Raw genomic sequence first — 20,831 nt, forward strand, 5'->3', positions numbered from 1 at the left:
GGAAGTTACAAAGTAAAAGAATCTATAAATGAATGGATATTAGTCAGTTAAAAGCCTGAATTGAAGTGAGCTGACTTAAAGCTCCTGTGAGGAACTTTTGGTGTTGATTTTGGCGCCCCCTGTGGACAAACCGGACCTCTTATCTCTTTGCAGATTTTGTCCTGTACATGCTTGTACAATACATGTGGTGGTCATCTGTATCGTTCACTTCAAATCTTTGCCCTGGAAAATGTAAACAAAGGCAGTGTGCAGTTAACCGCCTCGTCTGACACCAACCCCCTGCCAGCAGTTTCAGGCATTTAACAAAATGATATAGAAATAATCAATCTTGTCGCTGATGGTCTGGTTTGCTTTAGGTCATATAGAGTAATCAGAATTAATTTCAGTCTGTCTCATGACCAGTGAAAAACTCCTCACAGGAGCTTTAATAATATTCTTTGATTTTATTGCCTTTACATTTATTGAAACCAAACAATACATTCTCTAGGCATAAAGTGAAATCAATATTATCAATAATAAATCTACTCAGGTTATCCTGAACGTCTCACTGCGCCTGTTTGGTACGCCGCTGACGTAAACTGTCGGTGAAGGGAAAAAAAGTGACGCTGACAGACACACACACTGAAGCCGGAGCCGAGAAGGGGGAATAGCGTTTTGTTTCTTTTTTCTTTAATTTGTGTCCTTTTATTCTTTGGCGTTTTGTTGTTATTTAGCAGTAGCCCTGTCACGGATTCGACTGCCTTGCTCCTCAGCACTTGCTCTATATCGTTTACGTCCATGCCGCTCTCCCCTCACGCGGCGCTATTTTGACAGTCAGGGTCGCAGTGAACCAACTGAAGCTAGCAGCACCATTATATTAACTAGCACTGGTAAGTCATTCGGAGAGCTAGCTAACAGCACCAGCTAGCACCTTCTATTTTGAGACCTGACAGTGCTGGTAGGGGTTTATAACATTGTTTGCCTTACTGTAAACATATGCTACTTTGTTTGCTAACCACTTGTATTATCAACGATAGGTTTTGTTGGCGTTGTGTTGCTAGCGTACACTGAAAAGAAAGGCTAGCTAACTGGCTAACATTAGCTATGTGGCTAGGTGCTGTAGGTGGCTAATTATACTCACCGGAGGAAGCAGGCTAATGCCGTGAGCTAGCTATTGTTAGCGTGTGGGCAAGCTAATGTTTTCAGCCACGGCTCTGACCACACTGCCATCTGTTTTCTGCAGAAACAACCTGAAGGATTCCTTGCACGGACTCGCGACTTAAGGCCAGCATAACGGTGAGCTGACACCTTTTAAGGTGACTTTAAATCAATGCCCCAAGATCTTAAGTTATATATGTAACAGCACCATCTTTAAAATCCGCCTTCACCATGCCTGGCACGAGAAAGCCATGTTAACATTTATCCTTCTTGCTTTAGTTGAGAGACGTTAAGTCAGTGAATGAATGTGCAACTGAACTAAGAATGAAGTGAGTCCTTATTTGGGTGAATTTGAAAGAAATGATTATACCTGTTTGCTGCAGACATTCAGAAAGCCCCTCAGTCATGTTAAGACTCTAAATCAGACTGTGTGCGTTACATTAACGCACACTGGACTTTTATATTGTCTGTACACTGCACTATTTTTAATTTTATACTGTAACATTTTTGCACTCACCAATATCCTGCACACTTGTACAGTTTGTAATTACACCTGTTGTACGTATTTGGTATTATACGAATAGTTTTTCATATAATTAATCTTATTACCCTTTTTTTATGTTATTCTATTTAAAGCTGCTGTGAGGAGTTTTTGGAAACAGACTGAAAATATTACTGAGGACTCTATATGTCCTACAATAGCAAACCACACCATCATCAACAAGATTGATTATTTCTATATAGTTATTTTTAATGCCTGAAACTGCTGGTGGTAAACTGCACGCTGCCTTTGTTTACATTTTCCAAGGCAAAAAGTTATAGTGAGTGATATGACTGTTAAAGAAAGCAGGAACAAAATCAGCATAGAGATAAGAGGTACGGCTTTGTCCACAGGGGGCGCCAAAATCAAACCAAAAGTTCCTCACAGCAGCTTTAAGTCTTTTACTGATTTTTATTCTAGTTCTGTGTTAATTGTTCTGCACCAACAACAAAAACTAATTCCTTGTATGTGTAAACCTTCACACCATAGCTGTTGACAGCAAGGTGTATTTAAGCCATTACATCCTGGTGTGTGTGTGTGTGTGCGTGTGTTCAATGATAGTCAGAAAATACAACAAAGTGTTGATGTAAATATAAATAAACTGGAAGTTACAAAGTAAAAGACTCGATAAATGAATGAATATTGAAGTGAGCTGACTTAAAGCTCCTGTGAGGTTTGTGTTGATTTTGGCGCCCCCTGTGGACAAAACCGGACCTCTTATCTCTTTGCAGATTTTGTCCTGTACATGCTGAAGAAATGTAAACAAAGGCAGCGTGCAGTTAATTGCTTAGTATGACAGTCCCCCCCGCCAGCGTTTTTAGGTTTTACAATAACTATATAGAAATAATCAATCTTGCTGCTGATGGTCTGGTTTGCTGTTGTACCTCATATACAGTAATAAGAATTTATTTCAGTCTGTTCCATGACCAGCGAAAAACTCCTCACATGAGCTGTAAGAGACTTAAACAATTGAACGCACTACTTTGTTGTGTTTTTTTATAGCATTTATATCATATTAAATGTCATCCTTAGCTTTCTTTGCCATCCTTTGAACTAAAGTAATATCCATCATCCCAGGCCATGGCGCAGTGAGGAATAATTATTATATGATTTACTGATTGACATGAAACAAGCTGTATGGGTTTGTCCAGAAATACTTGACAAACGGTCGTCTGTCTCTGTGTCTTGGCTTTAGCTCTACATTTTGACACTCGAGCTGAAAATAGATGGCAAGACTGTTGTGTCAAACTAGGTGGGATCACAGCACAGACGGTCGGAGCTGTGATTCAAACATCTGCTCTGGGAAAGCAGCATGTGTGTGTGTCTGAAAACATAAATATTCATATCAATTGGCATGGGCAGGTCATGTGATGCAGAGGATTGGCAATTTGCAGGCTCGTACTCTGAGTGTAGATACATTTGATGTTTTGAAGATATTACAATTTGTCTGTTCCTTTTGGAGACTGTTGAGGGTACCTCTGCTGAGCAGTGTCAGTATTTCAGGTTTAAAGCAGTCATATACTCTGCGATTCTTTTTGTACCAGATGTGCCCCCATTATAGCTCTTTTCTCTGTACTTTGACATCGGGCGCATACAGTATCTTTCCTAAATAATATTGAGTCCTGGTGTGAGGGCAATATCATTGAGAAAAGGCTTTCCATGGTTAGATCGGATGGAGGTGAGTCATTGAATCAACAGTCTGCTGTTGCTAAGGTCAGCAATGAGAGAGAGAGAGAGAGACAGAATATCCTGCCTCCCTGTCAACATGTTCCCTACTCAAACCCTGCTCATTGTCATTGCATTGTATTACTTTTTTCTGAATTGATTGTTAGGCAAATATATTACAATTACAAGCTGTTAGTGTTTGTGGATGAGTGTAAGAATTTATGATGGGATTTCTAAAAGCTGCTTATTAATTTGTCTTTGGTTTGCAGGATGAGTGAATATAAACAACTCTTTTATTGTAACCTGCTTGCTTTTACTGTATTCACTGTCTATGATCAAATATTTATACGAGCCAAGAGGGTCAGTGCAGAAGCTCTTTAATGTGCAGATGTGATAGAAATAGGCAGCTATTTATCCACTCGGGCATGTTCTCTGTATTCATTTGTCAGTCAGGTATCCATATCTCCTTCCGTCTCTGAATCTCTGTTTGCAGCAGCATAAGCAGAAGAGTGGCTTTTTCTAGAGAGATTTGAAGAGCTATTTATAGATCTCTGCCAGAGCACCAAGCGTGGTGCTGTTGCTGCTGCTCCTATCTCTCTTCTCTTAACCACTTCTGCTTCTGTTTCTCTGTCGCTCTCCATCTTTATTCATTCCCTCTTCTTCTTTTCCCGTTGTCTTTGTTGTTCGGAGCTCCCGTTTTCGTGATGTGTTTTTCTCTCAGTGTTTCTCTGTCCTCTTTTCTGTATATTTTTCTTCATTTCTTGCTTTGATGTAAATTATTGATCAGAGCAGAAGGGAGGCGACTGGTTGCATGGCCGTAAGACTGGCCTCAGATTGGGTAGAGCTGCCTGACGGACTTCACAGTAATTGCTGCAAAGCCGGAGGGTTTTCGCGTGATAGTTCAAAGGGAAAGAAAACAAAGAATAATCACGAGTTGATATTTGCAGTCAAATCCAAACAGGCTGGGGAAGTGTGTGTTTTGCAGTAAGTCTGCTGGAAAACACTTGGAGAATAAGTATCTATTAACCTAATGCAAGAGTAGCTTTAATTGTTCAAATGTTTAACATTTTAATGGGACCTTTTTTGTCGACATGGGTCAATAAGAAACTGTTAGTGTTGGCCCGTTTGCAGTGTAAATAATAACCATTTTGTAAATGTTTCCATAAAGCTTAACCTCAGTTGTATGCTGCGTGCCGAGCCTGCTTCACTGTGTGAGGAGTTTGTGTTTAGGAACGGTTTATCCGTGGTATCTTTGGCTACTGATCCTTACTTAGCTCCTCCCCTTTCTTTCCTACTTTCTAAGCCCTGCTCTTCCCATACTGTCCCGTGAGAAAGGCTACCTGGCTGCACAAATGCAGAAGAACCTGCTGGGCTTGGTTCGAAGCATTAGTGCTTTGCCTTTATCCCAGTCATGTGGTCAACCAGTGACAAATCTTTTACCGGGGCCGTGCTCGGACTGCAGAGTCACTGGATGATTTCTCATCTGAACATGGCGAAAGAGGATATGAGGCCAAAGGTGTGCTTAATGTCCACCCCTCCATTTGCTGTACCTGGCTACGTTGTGCAGGAACCACAAATCATTACTGTGGGTTTGAACCAAAGACCCTTTTGCTGTGAGGTCACTGTGCAAACCACTGAGCCTGAATGCTGCCTGCATGCTTCCTGTATACAAACTAAAGTTAGGTATACTTTATATTAAAAGAGAATAAATACAGACCATTGGTTTGAGTTTGGACTGATATGTAAACATAAACACTATCCCAAAGCTTCAGGAGAACATTGTCCTGCTCCATGTAATGTGAGTGGCCGACCTGTATTGTGGACCAACTCTCAGCAGCTAAGGTGCTTTAACTCTGATGGAAGTCGGTTTTCTTTCTTAAACTGCTGCCTTTAGAGCAGCGAAGTGTCCTTCAACATAAAGATTGCAAGATAGACATGCTCAACTTTCTAATATCAGTGTTAGATCCCAGCGACCCAAAACAGTGTTTTGGAAAACAAGACTTTAATGGATCGTCTGTGCAGCTGAAAGTACATGTGCACAACGTTTTCAGACGCATGCGTCTATTAGACAGTCACACCTGAGTGTGCCGTAACATCTAATGGCTTAAACAATGATTTTAATAAGGTGAGTGAGTAAATGAATGAAACGTATTGAAAAGAGATGAGAAGTTTAGCAATGACAGACCTGCCAGTTGGTCCATCAATATGTTGAGAAGCACTTCTTCAATGATAAGAACAGAAGCTTTGTTTCATTGCTCAGGTTAAGACCGACTTTTGACATGAAGGCTCACAGTGCTCACAGCACAAGCAGTTTTTTATTCAACAAAAACACACCTTAGAAGTTTAGCTGCAGCAAACACCTGTTGTTTCATTCTGTTATATTGAAATCTGATAATGTAGCAAAATTGTCTATATTTCAATACATTTAGGAGTTATTGATTTAGGCTCAGTGAACCTGTGGCTGCTTCTCAGTGAAAGCCTTCAGTAGTTTGGAGAGTGGAAAGTTTCATTGTGCACCAAATGCAAATTAAAAATCGCCTACTGTTTCATGCGAGGCTTGTGCCTCAGAGTTGAACAATATCTCAGCTGTTAATATTTTTAATTGCACATTCAGCTCATACTGGTGTCACAACAATTAACTTTTGGCCTGCTGACGTCTGACTATTTGAGTGACAACATGATATTAGACTTGCGGCTCCCTGTCTATTGATTCAAATCATCGATATCTAAGGAGCAGATTGAATTAGGAGCATATTCTGAGACACTCAGAGGCAGTGTGGGTGCTTCCTTTCTTTTGTGTGCCATTTCTCTTAACTCTTACTAAGAAGCCAAACACAGCTTCCCTGGAAGTCTCATTTTGAATGCTTTTACTTGCATTGTTTCACATACATGTATGTCTTAACACTATGCATCTCTGAAGCATCAGTCAACATCAGAGCTGGAAAATCAGAGTTGTGCTGTGTTGCGGCCCACCTGCAGCCCAGATGTCTTGATGCAGGCTCTGCTCCTGAGCTGTGTTTTGGAGCAGTTGGTCTGGTGACCTTTAACACAAAGATCTTTCTTCAGTGTCATACTGTTAAGTGTTGGATTATTAGTTGTCCTGGTCACAGTTGCAGCCAAAATACTCTCAACTGCTGATTGAATCACTGGTTCACAGCTACTTGAATACAGTTAAAAACGGGGACACCGACTAACCTGGCCAGACATTGTTCTGTTCAGATGTTGCCCCCTAGTCCCCAAATAAATCCTAGCAACTTCCTGTCAACTCGAACTCGGCCTCCTAAGAGACAGACATCCCTGGACTTATGCTACCTTACCCAGAGTTCCCTGCTGACGTTTCCTTTGATGCTGAACTTTTGACTGCCTCTTTTCGACTGCGTCTCTCAGCTGCCGCTTGCAGTGTGGGGGCTGCAGGGAGAAGATGCAAATATGTCGTCTTGTGGGATTTAAGTTTTTCTTAGCTAATGAGGTGGTTCCATTATTTTCCCCCCACTATCTTTTCTTCAAAACCCTCTTATGTTTTATTTTTGACCACTGCAGCAGTGCTGCGTTTCACCAGCAGCTGTCAGTACTTTGAGCTCGTTCAGGTTGTCCAGACACAGGCTACAGATAATGTCTTCATATATTCCACATATGAAGAATGACTACAGACTGTGTCTAGGCTTATGTCCTTGTTTGCAAAAAAAAGTACCAAACCTGTAATTGTACTTATGAAAGAATAAATGTATTTACTGTAGCCTCTCATTTAAGTATGTTGTTTTATCCAGTGACATCCTGGCTGATCCAACAAGCCCTTTTAACAGCTGGGCTTCTTGCAAGCCCAGGGTTGGCTGTCATTGCAATTATATTGTAACACAGAGGCAGAGAGCAAACAAGATATGTGAGAGAGAGAGGGAGAGAATCCACACGGAAGGGAGGGTTGGAGGAGAAGGGAGCGGTGCAAACTGTGCGCATGATAGCATAAGAGCAGTAGGCAGAGAGAGTCAGCCAGCGAGCGAGGCTTTCTGTTTCCATGTAGTGCTTGTGCTTCATTCAGAAAAAGAGAGGGGGCAGCCATCAAAGAGTTTTCTATCCATTTTCATGAAACCAAATAAACGAGCAGAGCCGATACCTGCAGACAGGGAGGCAGCAGAGCAAGCGTGAAGATGGAGAAAGTAGAATGAGGTGAAAAGAGTGACAGAGGTAAACAGCCCTGACACTCAGCTATTTACATGCTGCAGGAAATGGAATTCATTCATCTGTGCTGCTCGGCGAGATATAACTAATGTCAGCCTTGTCTTGGTCCAGAGCTGCTGCTGCTTCTGCCGCCGCTTCTCCTGCGATTATGTGCTTTTATCTGTGAGACACCTGATCCGACTTGGCTGGAGATCCACAGAGCTGAATTCTAAATACAGTAAGCATGTGCCGTGTGTGCATGTGTGTGTCTTTGTCAGTGGGTGTTAATAATTTGTAGGTGAGCTGTAGCCTGTTCATCTGCCTTTCTCAACTCTTGAGAATTGGTATAAAGTGCAGCCATTGCCGAGGCTATAATTACCTCTTATCTTGGCACTTTTCATTGTTGGTCTTTGTTAAGTTCCTGCAGCAATTTATTTAATTACACCTTTGGAAAAACTGCGTACATCATATATGGAGCTTGCTGGAAGATAGTTGCAGTGATTTATTTTACAGTTTCTTCTTATTTGAATATTACTCATTTTATCAGTGCGCTCAGGCTAACCCTGACGTAGATGGAATTCAAACAGGACAGACTAAAAGGATCCAATTTGTGGTGACTTTAACGGTGTTTGTGTGTTCACCTAGTGGTCAGTTTGTGTCCGTATGTGATTGCACCGATACACCCGAAACTTGTTTAGTGAGGCAAATGCTGAGGTAATGAGGAATTCCCTTCCTCCGTGTCCCTGTGTGGGAGGAGGGAGAGAAGAGGGTGGAGGTGGCCTGGTGGGGGTGGAGAGTCACTGAGAAGTAGGCGTCACTCTGCAACACTGTCATACTGATGAGGGAGGGAGGGGTGCAGGGAAAAAGGACAACCTTTGCGCTTACATAAGGCTGCATGTGGGAAGTCCTGTGTTAAGAGACCCTGAAGTTTATCCTCAATGATCCTCTTGGAGCGAAGGCGCAGCAGTGGCTTATGATTATGAATGGTGGTTATGAATGCATAGGAAAGTAGAAATCTCCTTTGATCTCTAAAGACAATATATACATTCACACCTGCTTATAATTGTATTCCACCTTTATTTGTTGAACACAATGGGTGGGAATAGCAAAAAAAATAGAGAGGAGGTGAGAGAGAGGCAGCAGAAGCGTGAGAGAGAGCACAACGGCAGAGCCCTCTTGAATAAAAAATCTGTCGCTATAAATAGAAAGCCATCCTCATTGCCTCAGCACTGTTTCAGGTTTACAGGACCTGGCTTTTCCCTCTCTTTTTCTGTTCAGATGCTTACAGCCTCGCAAAATCAGACTCACAATCCTCCTCATCGCCTCTTCTTTTTCGTCTTTTTTTGTTCACTCGGCCCAGATCTGTCTTGTGCTGGAAATGGGCTGTTTATGTAATGCCTGCCGCTTTGTGTATGTGTGTGCACATCTCTCAGCATAAGGATAAATCAAGATGCATCAGTGTCCAAAGCCATGCACCCTAATTCAACTAGCCTGGTGTTTCCTCATAAAATGACAGTGATCCCATGATTCTACCCTCTTGTCAATTAGAAATGTAAAAGGCAGACAACAACCACAGCAACCCCCAAATTAGATAGAAGCCGCCCATTTGGTGTCATGTTGCCAGAGCTCATGCTGTTTTCTTCCTGATGTCTGCCAGTCCACATGTAGGCCCCTTTGTGGTGCAAGAAAATACATGGAGAGCTGAAGGGGCTAAAGCTCGCTGCGTAGCCTCGACTGACATAAAGAAGTCCGACCCCATGCAATGTGAAATGGGATATGAATGGGTGTGCGCATCCTTGTCTCTGCCTGTGACCATTTCTTTTCTTGTTTTTACTTGTGACTTCGAAGTTCAGCTCCCCAGGTAGTTGGTGCTCCTGCAGCCTCACTCCTGCATACTAATTGCCAATGCGTGGGAAAAAGACTGAGAACGAAAGAGAGGAAGCACGAGAGGGAGAGGAAGGGAGGAAAGCAATCGATGGCAACCCCTGGAGTAACTGCTTCTGTAATTGCCTTAAAGTCGGAAGTTTCACACTTCCAATCTGGAGGGGTTTTGGAAAAAAAATGTCCTCACACTTTTGTTTTGTTTTTTTAAGATGAACAAACAAAGAGGAAGAAATATTTGGAAATCCTGCAGACTGTGTCAGGAAGTGGCCGTTCCCTTGTTGTTTCTCTTTGATGGGTGTTTTTGCTTCCTCAGCATCCAATATGAAGTTTTGTATGTTGCCAGTGTGTGTTTATTAACAATTCAACAATTCTGTCATTCTGTAAATAGCATATCTTTTAAAGGCTGATGAAATATGAAACGTTTGGAGTGTGAAAAAGCAGATTAAACAGCCCATAACAGCTCCATCAAATGGCATTAAAAGGCTTTAGTTTACCTTGAAACAAATGGTAGTTTCATTGAACACAATGCAAATGTTACATGTAGGAGTGAGTGAGTTAACAAATTACCACTAACTTATTAGTGACTATGAAGCTCAGAGTGCACTTTGTGTCAAACAATAACATGATGAGTAAACTTCAACCTGAGAACCTGCTTTAGGGACAAATTGATGGAGGGCAAAAACAGTCTGGCGCCGCTGGTTTAGCTCGGTTGGTAGAGCAGGCGCCCCATTCAGAGGCCACAGTCCTCGACGCACTGATCGCAGGTTTGACTCCCTCTGAGACTGCCAGTGAGACCCCGCTTTTAAAGTTCCTAGAGAGACAGACAGAGGAAGCAGTAAGAGACCAATAGATTGGTCTTCTTACATAGATATGATTAGAAATCAAAGTAAATGATTGGAGAGTCTAGACGAGTAAGGAGAATGGAGGGTATGCCACACTCCACCTAAACAAGTTTAGGAGTGGTTCTCTCTGATGTAATCAGCATGATGGATGATGAGAACGAGGGACAGAGAAAGAACAAAAATATAAAGAAGGTGGGGACAGATAATTGCTATCCTAAGGCAGGCGTTGGTGTTGGGAGTGGTTGGCTTTTACAGGTAAACAGATGGCAAAGCACTGCAAGACGCTGACCTGCCGCCGCTGTCAGGTCAGCTACGTGATCTAGCGACTCGCTGCCGTGTGCAGTTTCTCTAATTAACTCTACCTCCTAATCTGTGCTGGGGCTGCAGTGCTGTTAGTGCCATACACGAGCTCGCATATGAAATAGGTGAATAGAGGGCAAAGTTTCTAATGAGTTTATTAATAGAAACAAATTTCAGTTACAAAGAGAAGACTTTCTTATTTTATAATGCACAGATATGTTGCAGGAAGCAGGAAACAGGAGAACTCTTCACGTATGAGAGTTTACTCTTCAACTTCAGTTCCAGACATGTTATGCAGGAGGTTTGCCACTGGATAAAGATCTGCACAGCTGTATTCAAATATAGTCTTACCCTACTTATCTGAGTCTACACAGTATGCATGTCATTTTGTGTCCTCAGCTTCTGCAGCCAACAGCAGGCCTGTCATCATCCCCCTATTTTTCTATTTTAGCACAGCGTCGTCATGGTTGGAACAGCGGATGCATAGTGTAATGGTAATGCAAAAAGAAAGAGAGGCCATGTTTTACGCGTCTGTGCTGACTTACTGTTTCGGTTGCTGCTGGTTCTACTTTTAATGCCCTCTGTGTCGATGAGATCTCATCATTGGGTGATCGAGAGATCTAGTGTTGGATGTGTGTTTGGTTTGCAGACCCTGACCCTTGTAGACCTATGGGATTTGAAGGGACTATATTTATCTGGCCAGGCGACAAAGGAGGGAGGAGAAGCACTGAAGAGTAGCTGAAGGGAGATGCTGGTTGGTAGACTGAAGATGAGTGTTGGTTGGCTGGATGGATGTCTGAATGACTGGCATGTTGCCTTCCTGCTGGCTATTCTGGAGTGCACAAGCCGCATTGTAAGAGACCACACTTTTCTGCTGGCTCCAACAGAGACAGCCTGGCTGTTTGACTGGCTGGATGCCTGACTTCTGGGTTAGGCTAGCTGGCTGGCAGCACTGGAGCCAGCTGTCATTAAGTGTGGCAAAAGGAGGTGTTTGTACAGATCACTGAGGACGGTGGTCACCATCTGGAAAGTGCATTATTCAACATTTACTTAGGTTATAGCTAACAGCATTTTATCATGAAGTAAAGGGATGTTTAGACTAAAAATAGCACCGCGATTATGATCAATGTGGAATATGTTACATTTTTAAACACCATGTAAACTGGCTAATAGATGACTTGTGCTGTGCCACACACTGTGAAATGAACGAGACCCTGTACTAACGTGCTTATTGTTTTAACCAGTGACTGTGGCACTTTTTAATCTTAAAGTAATATGCATGTATGAAAACATTGGTGCTCTAACTGCTCTAGGATGATATGAAAGCAACAGCCAATCATCTCCCTGATGCTTAAAAACTGTGAATAATTTTAGCTTCAAACAAACAGATTATTTCAAACTGCATCACCACAACTGATTTCTATAGATAATCTACAAACAGGGATGAGTTGTGTTATCTCTTATTCTGATTGACACTGGATGTTATTTAATGTCGTCATTGTGTCAGGTGAGCGCTCAGCGTCATTGTAAAGCTCAGACTGTGCCGGATAAGATGGTTGGTTAAAAGAGTAATTGCTGGTTTTGATGGTGCTTCTTTCAACATCAACAGATACACATTTTTTATGTTTTATTTTTTAAAGATGACTTTGAAGATGGAAAGTCAGTGGTCAGGGATAATGAAGGTATCAAGGATTATGGGTTTGGATGCTTTTGATTTTCATGTTATAGTTAACAGCTTTATTCTGGCTGCAGAGTAACCCTCCTTTTGTGCGTACTTGAGTCCACTGATCCGACCCTCGAAAGACGAAGATACTATCAACAGTCTGTTCCTCATGTGTGCTGTCGTCCTTTCATTTTTCTTCTTCAATTTGAGTTGGCGGCAGTAGGTCGTCTCTCACACTTAACTATGCCCAAGCATGTGTGTCAATCATGGTAATAGATGGAGCTTTTATTGATCTACTGTCGACACTATTGAAGAGTTGGCAACTGAAAAAGTGTCGTAGTGTTGCTAATCATTGAGTTTACAGATCTGTATAATTTACATCTCTGCCACAAAAGCGCGCTTATTATCTTTAAGTTTCTGCGTTTGTGAATCAGGGCATAGATAGTTGGCTTACAGGACGCAGATGCTCTCCTCAAAGCATTCTCAGGGTTTGCCAAGTTCACTTAAATGTTTAAACCACACTTTGTGAACATAGTTACATTTTGTCCGATGTCTACTTCTTTAATGGCTTGTAAAGTGAAGTGTAAATGTCTAAACCCAGAACTGAAACCTTTCAGGTACTTAAATCTCAGGTCACAGGAAGTTCCTGCAGGTCTTTACATTTCAGGACCTTATTGTCTCATACTTTAAAGAAATCCAGGATTTTGTTTAAAAAGAACAAAGAGACTTAAATTCGAAACACTTGTGTGATCATAATCTTTCATAGTTTATGGCAAAATTTTAAAAAACGTTCCTCTGGTTGCTCTGGTCAGCGTTGGCACAAAACATAAAGATGTAATGTTGATCCATCACATTAAAACACCCTGATTTAAAACAAACTCAAATGTAAACAAATTGTTCCAAAACTATTCATGGTAACATTTCTTAGCTCAAGGATAAATCTGACTCAGGCAAAATACAAAACTATTCTGTCCTTACATGAGCGCCGCATGACTGTGGAGCAGGGATTAAGGCACAAGACGTTATAGATAAGGAACATGCATCAGAGCAGAGTGACATGACTTTGCCTGGAACATGAAGCAGCTTGGGACATTGGATTTCTTTTTTGCTCCAAGAAAGTGATTCAGCCCACGAGCTTCTGCATTCAGATAGAATGCCATACTTCAACGTTTAGGATAATGGCAACTGTTCTGTTTCATCTGAAGGCTTTAACATTGTTATATTTTCTTTTGTTGTATTGTGCAAGAGAAAGACTAGACTGACCATATTTGCTCTGGGGTGTAAAGGAATGTGATTTTCTTTTGGTGTGAGCAAAGAGCAAACAGGAGAAAGGGTGTGGAGGGGACAAGATACTCGAAGACGAAGCTGGAACCAGTGCTTCTCTCCCTTCTCAAATGGGATGAGTAAAAGAAACACATTTTAGACATGCTTAAAGGGACACAGCCAGGAAGAGACAGTTGGTGGCAAACAGTAAGAGCCTGCACCATACCTGGGGCCAAGTCATTGGCCTTACAAATGTGTGACCCAGAGGAGGCTGGCTAAAGGGGTGTTAAAATATGCATCTGAAGCTAGAGGCACAGCCATTCAGCGTAAGACCACCAGCTAAACACAGGGACAGAGACGGCTTGAGACATAAGGCGTGCACAGGAGGAATATGCCATAAAGTTGTGTGGTGGCTCGAGCTTTATTAATGCTCCAGCTGTTACTGGTGTTCCCTCCCTCAGGGCTGGAGTCCCTGCCAGCATGGCTGGACGAGGCCTTCCAGGAAAGCCCAGTGAGGGGAGTGTGCTGCTTACGCTCTGCTCTGTCAGGCCAGAGGTTTACTTCTAAATACTATGGCTGAGTAGTGGAAAGAATCTGACCAAATAAAAGCATCTAGAAACAGGGTTTACAATTCTATATATCTGGAACTATTGGGATACTGTCAGGAAGGGGCTATATCACATGTTTTTAATTTAATGTTAGGAAGACTGTAAAAGTATAAAAACACATCCCATATGCGTACATTTGGGAAAAAAAATCTTTACTCTTTTAGAGTAAAGAACGGGAATTTGCATTTATCGCAGCCCCTGTAACATCTTCTGTCACTGTGCTATGTATGTTACTAAACAGATTTACTCCCACATACGAACATGTAAGTCAACATTTTCAGCAGACATGTAGTTTGTCTGAGAATTGATTCAGCCGCACAAAACATGCAAAAGTGCATCAATACTTTCTTACACACCTAATAAATATATAACAAGCACGAAGAGTAGAAAGTGTGTTGGAGTTCTACAGCAGGTAGAGCCGTGCTGTGGTTACTAATTTAGAGTGTGTGCAGAAACATGCAGAACCTGTTTTATTTAGAATAATTAAAATATTCTACTAGTCTATCTTTGTCACGATGCTGTCGGTATTTTACTTCTTGCACATTGATATTTAAAGTCTAACAAAACAGCAAGTAGTGTTTGGTGTGCTGCTTTGAAATGAATTGGCAAAAACCAAGCCCAACCCGCTCTAAGTGCTTTTGTGCCAGTCAAGTTTCTGAGTGCACCCACAAGTCACATGCACAAGTGAGAGTACTTGAAAATACACAGCAGGCACAACAGATTGGCTGCTGTGGCTGCACATGGATCACATGCAAATCAACCGAGGTTTCTGCATTTCATCAATTGCTTTCTCCTGTACACATGAGCTGTCAGTGCCTACATGCAGCGTTGGCACTTTGCATGCATTGACACAAAATCTCACTGGTTTAATCAGTTATCAGCAATCAGCCATCGCTAACTACACTGTGATAAAATACCAAACAAGTGGAAAAGATGGGAGTAAGGATATAATAAATATATTATAGTTATAACTCAGCTGTACTTATATAGAACCTTTTATTAATTAACAGCAAATAGACTTAAAAGTCCCTTTTAATAAAAAGTATGATTGTTAATTGTTTTTATGTATGTTTATATGTATATAACAAAAATACATTGCAATGTATGTTGTTTCCAATATCGTGCAGCACTACTTCTGTTATATAAATAATAATAATAATTCTGTTCTGTTGTTTTCATGTTCAGATCGCGTTTGCACTTTAGCACTTGAAACAGAAGCATTCCCCTTCTGTTGTCCAAAATTGGTCCTTTATCAGGCACCTTTATATTTTTTGCTGCGTTTCTTTTTGCATCAGGTGAGTGCAATAAACACTTCAATTGAGAAAAAAAAAATCGTGAGAGAATCGTGATCTCGGTTCTAAACAAGAAAATCGTGATTCTCATTTTATGCACAATCGTGCAGCCCTTTGCCAGAGTGGTTTATATAGGAACAAACAGATGTAAAATATGAACCCAAATTGACAACAATAGAAACAATTTTGTAAAAACAATAACATGTATGTATAACATCATTATGTCTGTCATTATGTTAACTGTGTTTGCACAAGCATTCATAGACAAGTCGGTGTATAAGACTCATTTTTAATCATCTTTTTTTCATCATAAAAGTGGGCTGTGTCCTCTGGTGCGACGGTGGATACTGGTGCGACCAATATACCAGTATAAAATGCAGATGTATGTTATTGTGTTACGTTATTTTACCCAGACGATGGCGCTCTAATGTCGCTACAACGTCTCCTATTTACAACATGCCGCAGTGCTGTTTGTGTTCCTAACTTGATTGTTGCTTCGTCTATTGCAGCCGCCACCCTCACAACAATCAACGTTACTGTAGGCTGCCAGCTACCGCTAGCTGCAGCAGCGGTAGGTCGCAGAATTGCAAACTCAACATGGTGAAAACTTACATACAAGTTTTTATTAATGAACAGACAACCCTTTTCCCTCCGGGATACCCCCAAAAACAGACTGCGTCTTTTATTCTTGTGCAACTAATATTCTGGATTCCACAGTAAAATGTTACAGAGTACACATGAAGACTGGCGTGTGTCTTTTGCCATCCTATATCAGCTAGGTTTAGCTTGTAAAGCTAGTTGAGTGAGGTAAACGCTGGGTCGCTACTAAATTCACCGTATTAGTAGTTTTTCTGTGAGGGAAGGCTGGTTTCTGTCTCTCTCTTAAAGCTTACTTCCTTATTCTGGTGGTCTGCTCTTGTGCCTCCGATCTCAGTCTGTTGAGGTCAAGGTTCAGCTCCGGCAGACCTGATAGTTAGTCACAGCTCTCATCAGGACGAAGTGGAACCGAACTGTCTGCAGTCAGACAGTGTGTGAGGGGAGTCATCGCCTATCTGCACATTTAAGTAACTGTGTGTGCGAATGACTCACATTCTGATCACTATGTAAGCCCCATTAAGTCTGCGTGCCTGTGTGTACATCTGCAGGCCATGTTTGGTTGCGTGTGAGTGTTTGTTGTGTCTGTGTGATGGAGCTGTGTTGTGCAGGCTATAAGTAACCCATGATGCTGCTTTGTGTTGTGCATGTGTGTGAGTGCTGTTTTATTTGTGTTTACCCAGTGATAAATACACCGGGCCTTGTAATTGGGGAAAGGAGGGGGGTGGTGAGAGAGAAAAGGAGAGAAAAATATGGGGGTGTTGAGGGATATGGCTGCTTTTCTCTTGGTGACAGAGCCTGTTGCCATGGAGCTGGTCCTCCCATTGGTGGAGGTCTGGTCCAATCGCTTAACAGCAGAGATTGTTTCATCATTGAGAAGTTTTTCCTCTCTTCCTGTCTCACTAGCCACCCCTTGCTCCTCCATCTTTCTCTCCTCTCTGTTTTTCCTCCTGTCTCTCTCACTCTTTCCTCCCCTGCTCCCCTTTCTCACAGTCAAAGAAGCCGATAAATTACATAAGGTTTATAATGGGTGCAGGAGCCGCCACCCAATTTTATTTTGACACAGTTATTCATGTTACATCAGCAGCTCAAGTTGAGCAGGCAGAATCTCTCGCAAATCTCCTCGCTGTACTTGAGAACTCAAGCTAACTCCACAGTACCACGTTCAGTTATTTATGCATTTATGTGACTGCTAAGAGATCTCTGTATTTCAAATGATGACTGGCCAGACAGTTTAATGTCTGAGAAAAGCCAGTCTTTTATTTTTGTCTGCCTAACTCCTTCATAGTGTAGACATTTTATTCACTCTTGTCGTCAGTCAAATCGTTAAACCCAAAGCTTGGGACTCTCTCAGCTCTGAAGCTAAAACAAGAAACATTAAATGTCAAGCACAATTTGATTTGAACATTTCAGTTCAGTCTTCCAAGAAATGCATGTTTTTTTTTTACTATTGCAATTAAAAAACCAAGCAAGGTTTACAATCTGAGGCTAATCGTGTTTTATTAAATGTTGCCACACATAACAAGTCCTTGTGTATGTTGCACAGGCTACCTCTCATGCAGTTTACAAACATGACTGCACTCAAAAAGAGTACCATTAAAATATGGAATATAAGTCACACCGGGATATAAGACGCAGTCTGTTTTTGGGGGTATCTCTGTTTATAAATAAAAACGTGTATTTAAGTTATTTCAACACTATTTTCATTTAAAACACATTCAAAACACACACAAATTACAGCCTACCATCTGTTTTCACCATGTTGAGGTTGCAGTCCTACTAGCTACTGCTGCTGTAGCTAGCGGTAGCTGACAGCCTACGGTAACCTTGATTGTTGTGAGGGTGGCGGCTGCAATGGTGATCATGACCATGCATGTCCGTGACGAAGCGTTAGCAACAATCAAGTCATCGTCAAATCATCGCTTAAAACGGCGAGGAAAACACAAACAGCACTGCGAGAGACGTCGTAGCGGCTTGTACCCGGAAACAGTTTAATGCGGAGATGTGACGTCACCACTTAACAACCAGATAGCGCCATCATCTGGGTACAATACTGTAACACAATAACAAAAAAAAAGTATTGAAGTGCGTCTTATACACCCAGTTTTACGGTAATTGTATTTCTATGAATTGTATGGGTTTTTTTGGATCATGTAAATTGTATGAACCTTTATTTGAATTAATAGAACATGTGTATGTTAAGTGTCACCTGCTATTAGAACTAGCTTACAAATATCATTGTTGCAAGGTGAAATTGGATTGTGCTCTGGTGGTGCTGTTAACACGCTCCCTGAGGGCTCCCTCTTGACAGACACACTGATGAGGAGATGCCTTCATGCACCTAGTACCAGACATTTAATTGACCATTGATGGGACCAAAATAGAACTGCATTAAGGAGCAGGATTCCCTGGTTATTTAGATGCTTAGCTTAAGCATTGCCAAAGGCCTTGATTTTTATGGGCTTGATAATGTCTTGTAACATATTTTCTGGTGACATTTATAGTGCATGTGGACGACACGGTGAGTGTTCAGTGAGAAAATCAGTGTTAACTATAACTGAACATCTTACAAGAGAAACACATGCTGCGATGACACTCATCTGTAGAGCTTACGCTTCACCTTGTTTGTCTGCTCTCTGTGCTTCTGTAATATATAGTGATATTTTTAAAGAACCCGAGCGTGCCTTTGACATTTAATTTGTAGCTTGTTTTGGAGGTAATGTAATGGCAGTAAGTTAGTAAGCTTTAACTGTGTTCTTTTAAGATGATTTTTTTTTGGCTTTTTGCCTTTTATTAAGTAGAACAGCTGAAGAGAGACGGGAGGTGTGGGGAGGAAAGAGTGGGGGATGACATGCACCAAATGACCTGTAGACCGGGAGTCGAACCAGCGATCAGTGCGTCTAGTGTCCTCTTTAGGTGGGCCGTCTGCTCTACCAGCCTGAGCTAAACCACCCCGTAAAAGAAAATCCAGCGCGCAGAAAAGTTTAAGAGCACCCAGAGGTTGTTCATACTTTTCCTACTATGTGTTGTTGGCTAACTTTAGACTGGAAATAATGTACTCATTGTGATGCTCAAAGGATACAGACGGCTGTCAGAGAAGAAACTAGGAAATATTCACATTTTAGAAGTTTGAGGCATAGAATATTTTAGTGTAAAAATAAACCAAATGATCAATCATTAACGTACAGTAGATTTTTATTGATCAATAGTTGACAACCAGTGGATTTCTCGTTGCAGTTCTAGTAGGGACCCAATGTTTATTCTACTTCCAGCAGGGTTGTCTTCACTGTGACTCATTTTTTCTCTGCAGATGTTCCTCTGAAGCGTTTTCTTTTGCTGTGCTTGTTTAAACGTTTGATTAGTTTCTGCCTCCACTTGCCTGTGCGCACTTTGTCACATGGTGTAATCCTGTCTTGTCATTTGTTGATGCAACTTCAGCCCTTTTTAGAGATGGAATATGTTACGCTTCCTCTGTGTGTTAGAGTGATGACATAGTTTCATTTAGACTGGAGACTTTTACGTCATTGTTTTCTGTTTCAGTAAGACGGTACATTCGGGGAATGAGCTGCAGAGACAGTTTTAAAGTGTTTCCTGTTCTCTCACTAGCTGCACCACTGATGCATTTTAAAATATGTTTTGGTGTTTGAGCCTTATTGTCCATCGCTGTTGCATCCTACTCAGACTTCCCTATGTAACAGGAAATGTGTCATGTTCAAGTAAAGATGCCATTTCACCAGAAATGTCTCTGGCTTCATGATGAGTCGAGAAAGGGAGCATTTAGAAATACACTTTTGAAGAATATTGAAATAATTGGTGGCCTGTTGAGAGTTGAGTTGTTGTTTTTTTTTACTTCATTAATTTTGCCCGGTGGGAATCCCATACATCTCTCCCTCACCCACATTCTTGCACTCTTGCCTTCATCAATAATGCACGCAAGATCAGGATCCCTTCTCCGTCCACTGCCCTCCTTCATTATGCAGAGGGGAGACTGTCGTTGGGCTTTCTCTCCATCATCCACTTTCTTGTGTTTTTATCCTACAGTGTCATTTTCTTCTCTCTGTACACCTTCTGTATGTCCCCCCACACGCAGCAGAGAACTAAACATAGGTTATAGCTACTTAGCGAGAGCAACACAGGGAGAGCGAGACTGGGAAAGAGCTGCAGAAAGGTAGGTAGGTAGGTAACTATGGAGGGAGGGAGGGGAGGGAGAGAATGAGTCATAGCTCATCCCACAGGACTGAGTGGGCCGGCTTAGTGGAGGAGGATGGCGTCAGCAGTAGGCCTGACAATTTAAGAAGACACATTAAAAGAGGAAGAAAAAGAGTGAAAGAGAGGGAGACAGACGGAGAGCAAAGCCTTAGAAGTGGGTGGATGTTCAGAGAGATATTGATGGGAGGGGTTGATGCGAAGGGGGCGGAAGGCAGGAAGGGGTATCCTCATAGCACAGAGAGAGAAAGGAGCGAGGGGGTGGCTGGGAGAAGGACAGAGAAAGACGTAGATGGAAAAAGAGAAACCCTTTCTTCCGTTTCTATGACCATTCATCTCCCCCGCATCTGTTTTGTAATAGTTTTTTTTTTTTGGAGCTGTTTTTCTGAGCCTTAAAGCAACATTAATCACTCTGATATAGATCGTGGCAGATCGTATTTACAGTGGACTGGAGGGTCTCTGTGTTTGTTTATATCCATAGTTTTACTGTGTGGCAGACAGTGCTTATGTGCCTGGACGGTTCCTCTTCAGTCCCCAGTGCTCTGCCAGCCCCCTCGCCCCCTCCCTGTGTGAGATTGTGCAACCGACGCAAAGGGGAATCCTCTCTGACACAGACGAGCACTGGTACGCGCGCACCGCGAGCACTCTGCTGATATATAATATGTGCAGTCACTGAGTGTG

The 20,831-nt window shown here is 41.9% G+C and overlaps 1 protein-coding gene across 10 annotated transcripts in view; it reads left to right on the plus strand.

Moving 5' to 3' along the window:
• The first annotated feature begins 603 nt into the window (after positions 1–603).
• The window catches only part of LOC138605394 (R3H domain-containing protein 2), a 57,966-nt gene continuing 37,738 nt past the window's right edge, over positions 604–20,831 (plus strand). For 9 of the 10 annotated variants that reach the window (XM_069677602.1, XM_069677609.1, XM_069677605.1 and 6 more), the window contains exons 1-2: positions 604–869; positions 1,223–1,275. The gene's annotated coding sequence lies outside the window, so the exon portion shown is untranslated. Of the gene's footprint in view, positions 870–1,222; positions 1,276–7,610; positions 7,737–20,831 lie in introns of those variants that run through there. The other variant, XM_069677603.1, reaches the window with a different exon arrangement.

Source organism: Semicossyphus pulcher, unplaced genomic scaffold (assembly GCF_022749685.1).
Source record: "Semicossyphus pulcher isolate SPU_LCO1_2020_fin unplaced genomic scaffold, fSemPul1.0.p SCAF_3, whole genome shotgun sequence".
NCBI lineage: Eukaryota > Metazoa > Chordata > Actinopteri > Labriformes > Labridae > Semicossyphus > Semicossyphus pulcher.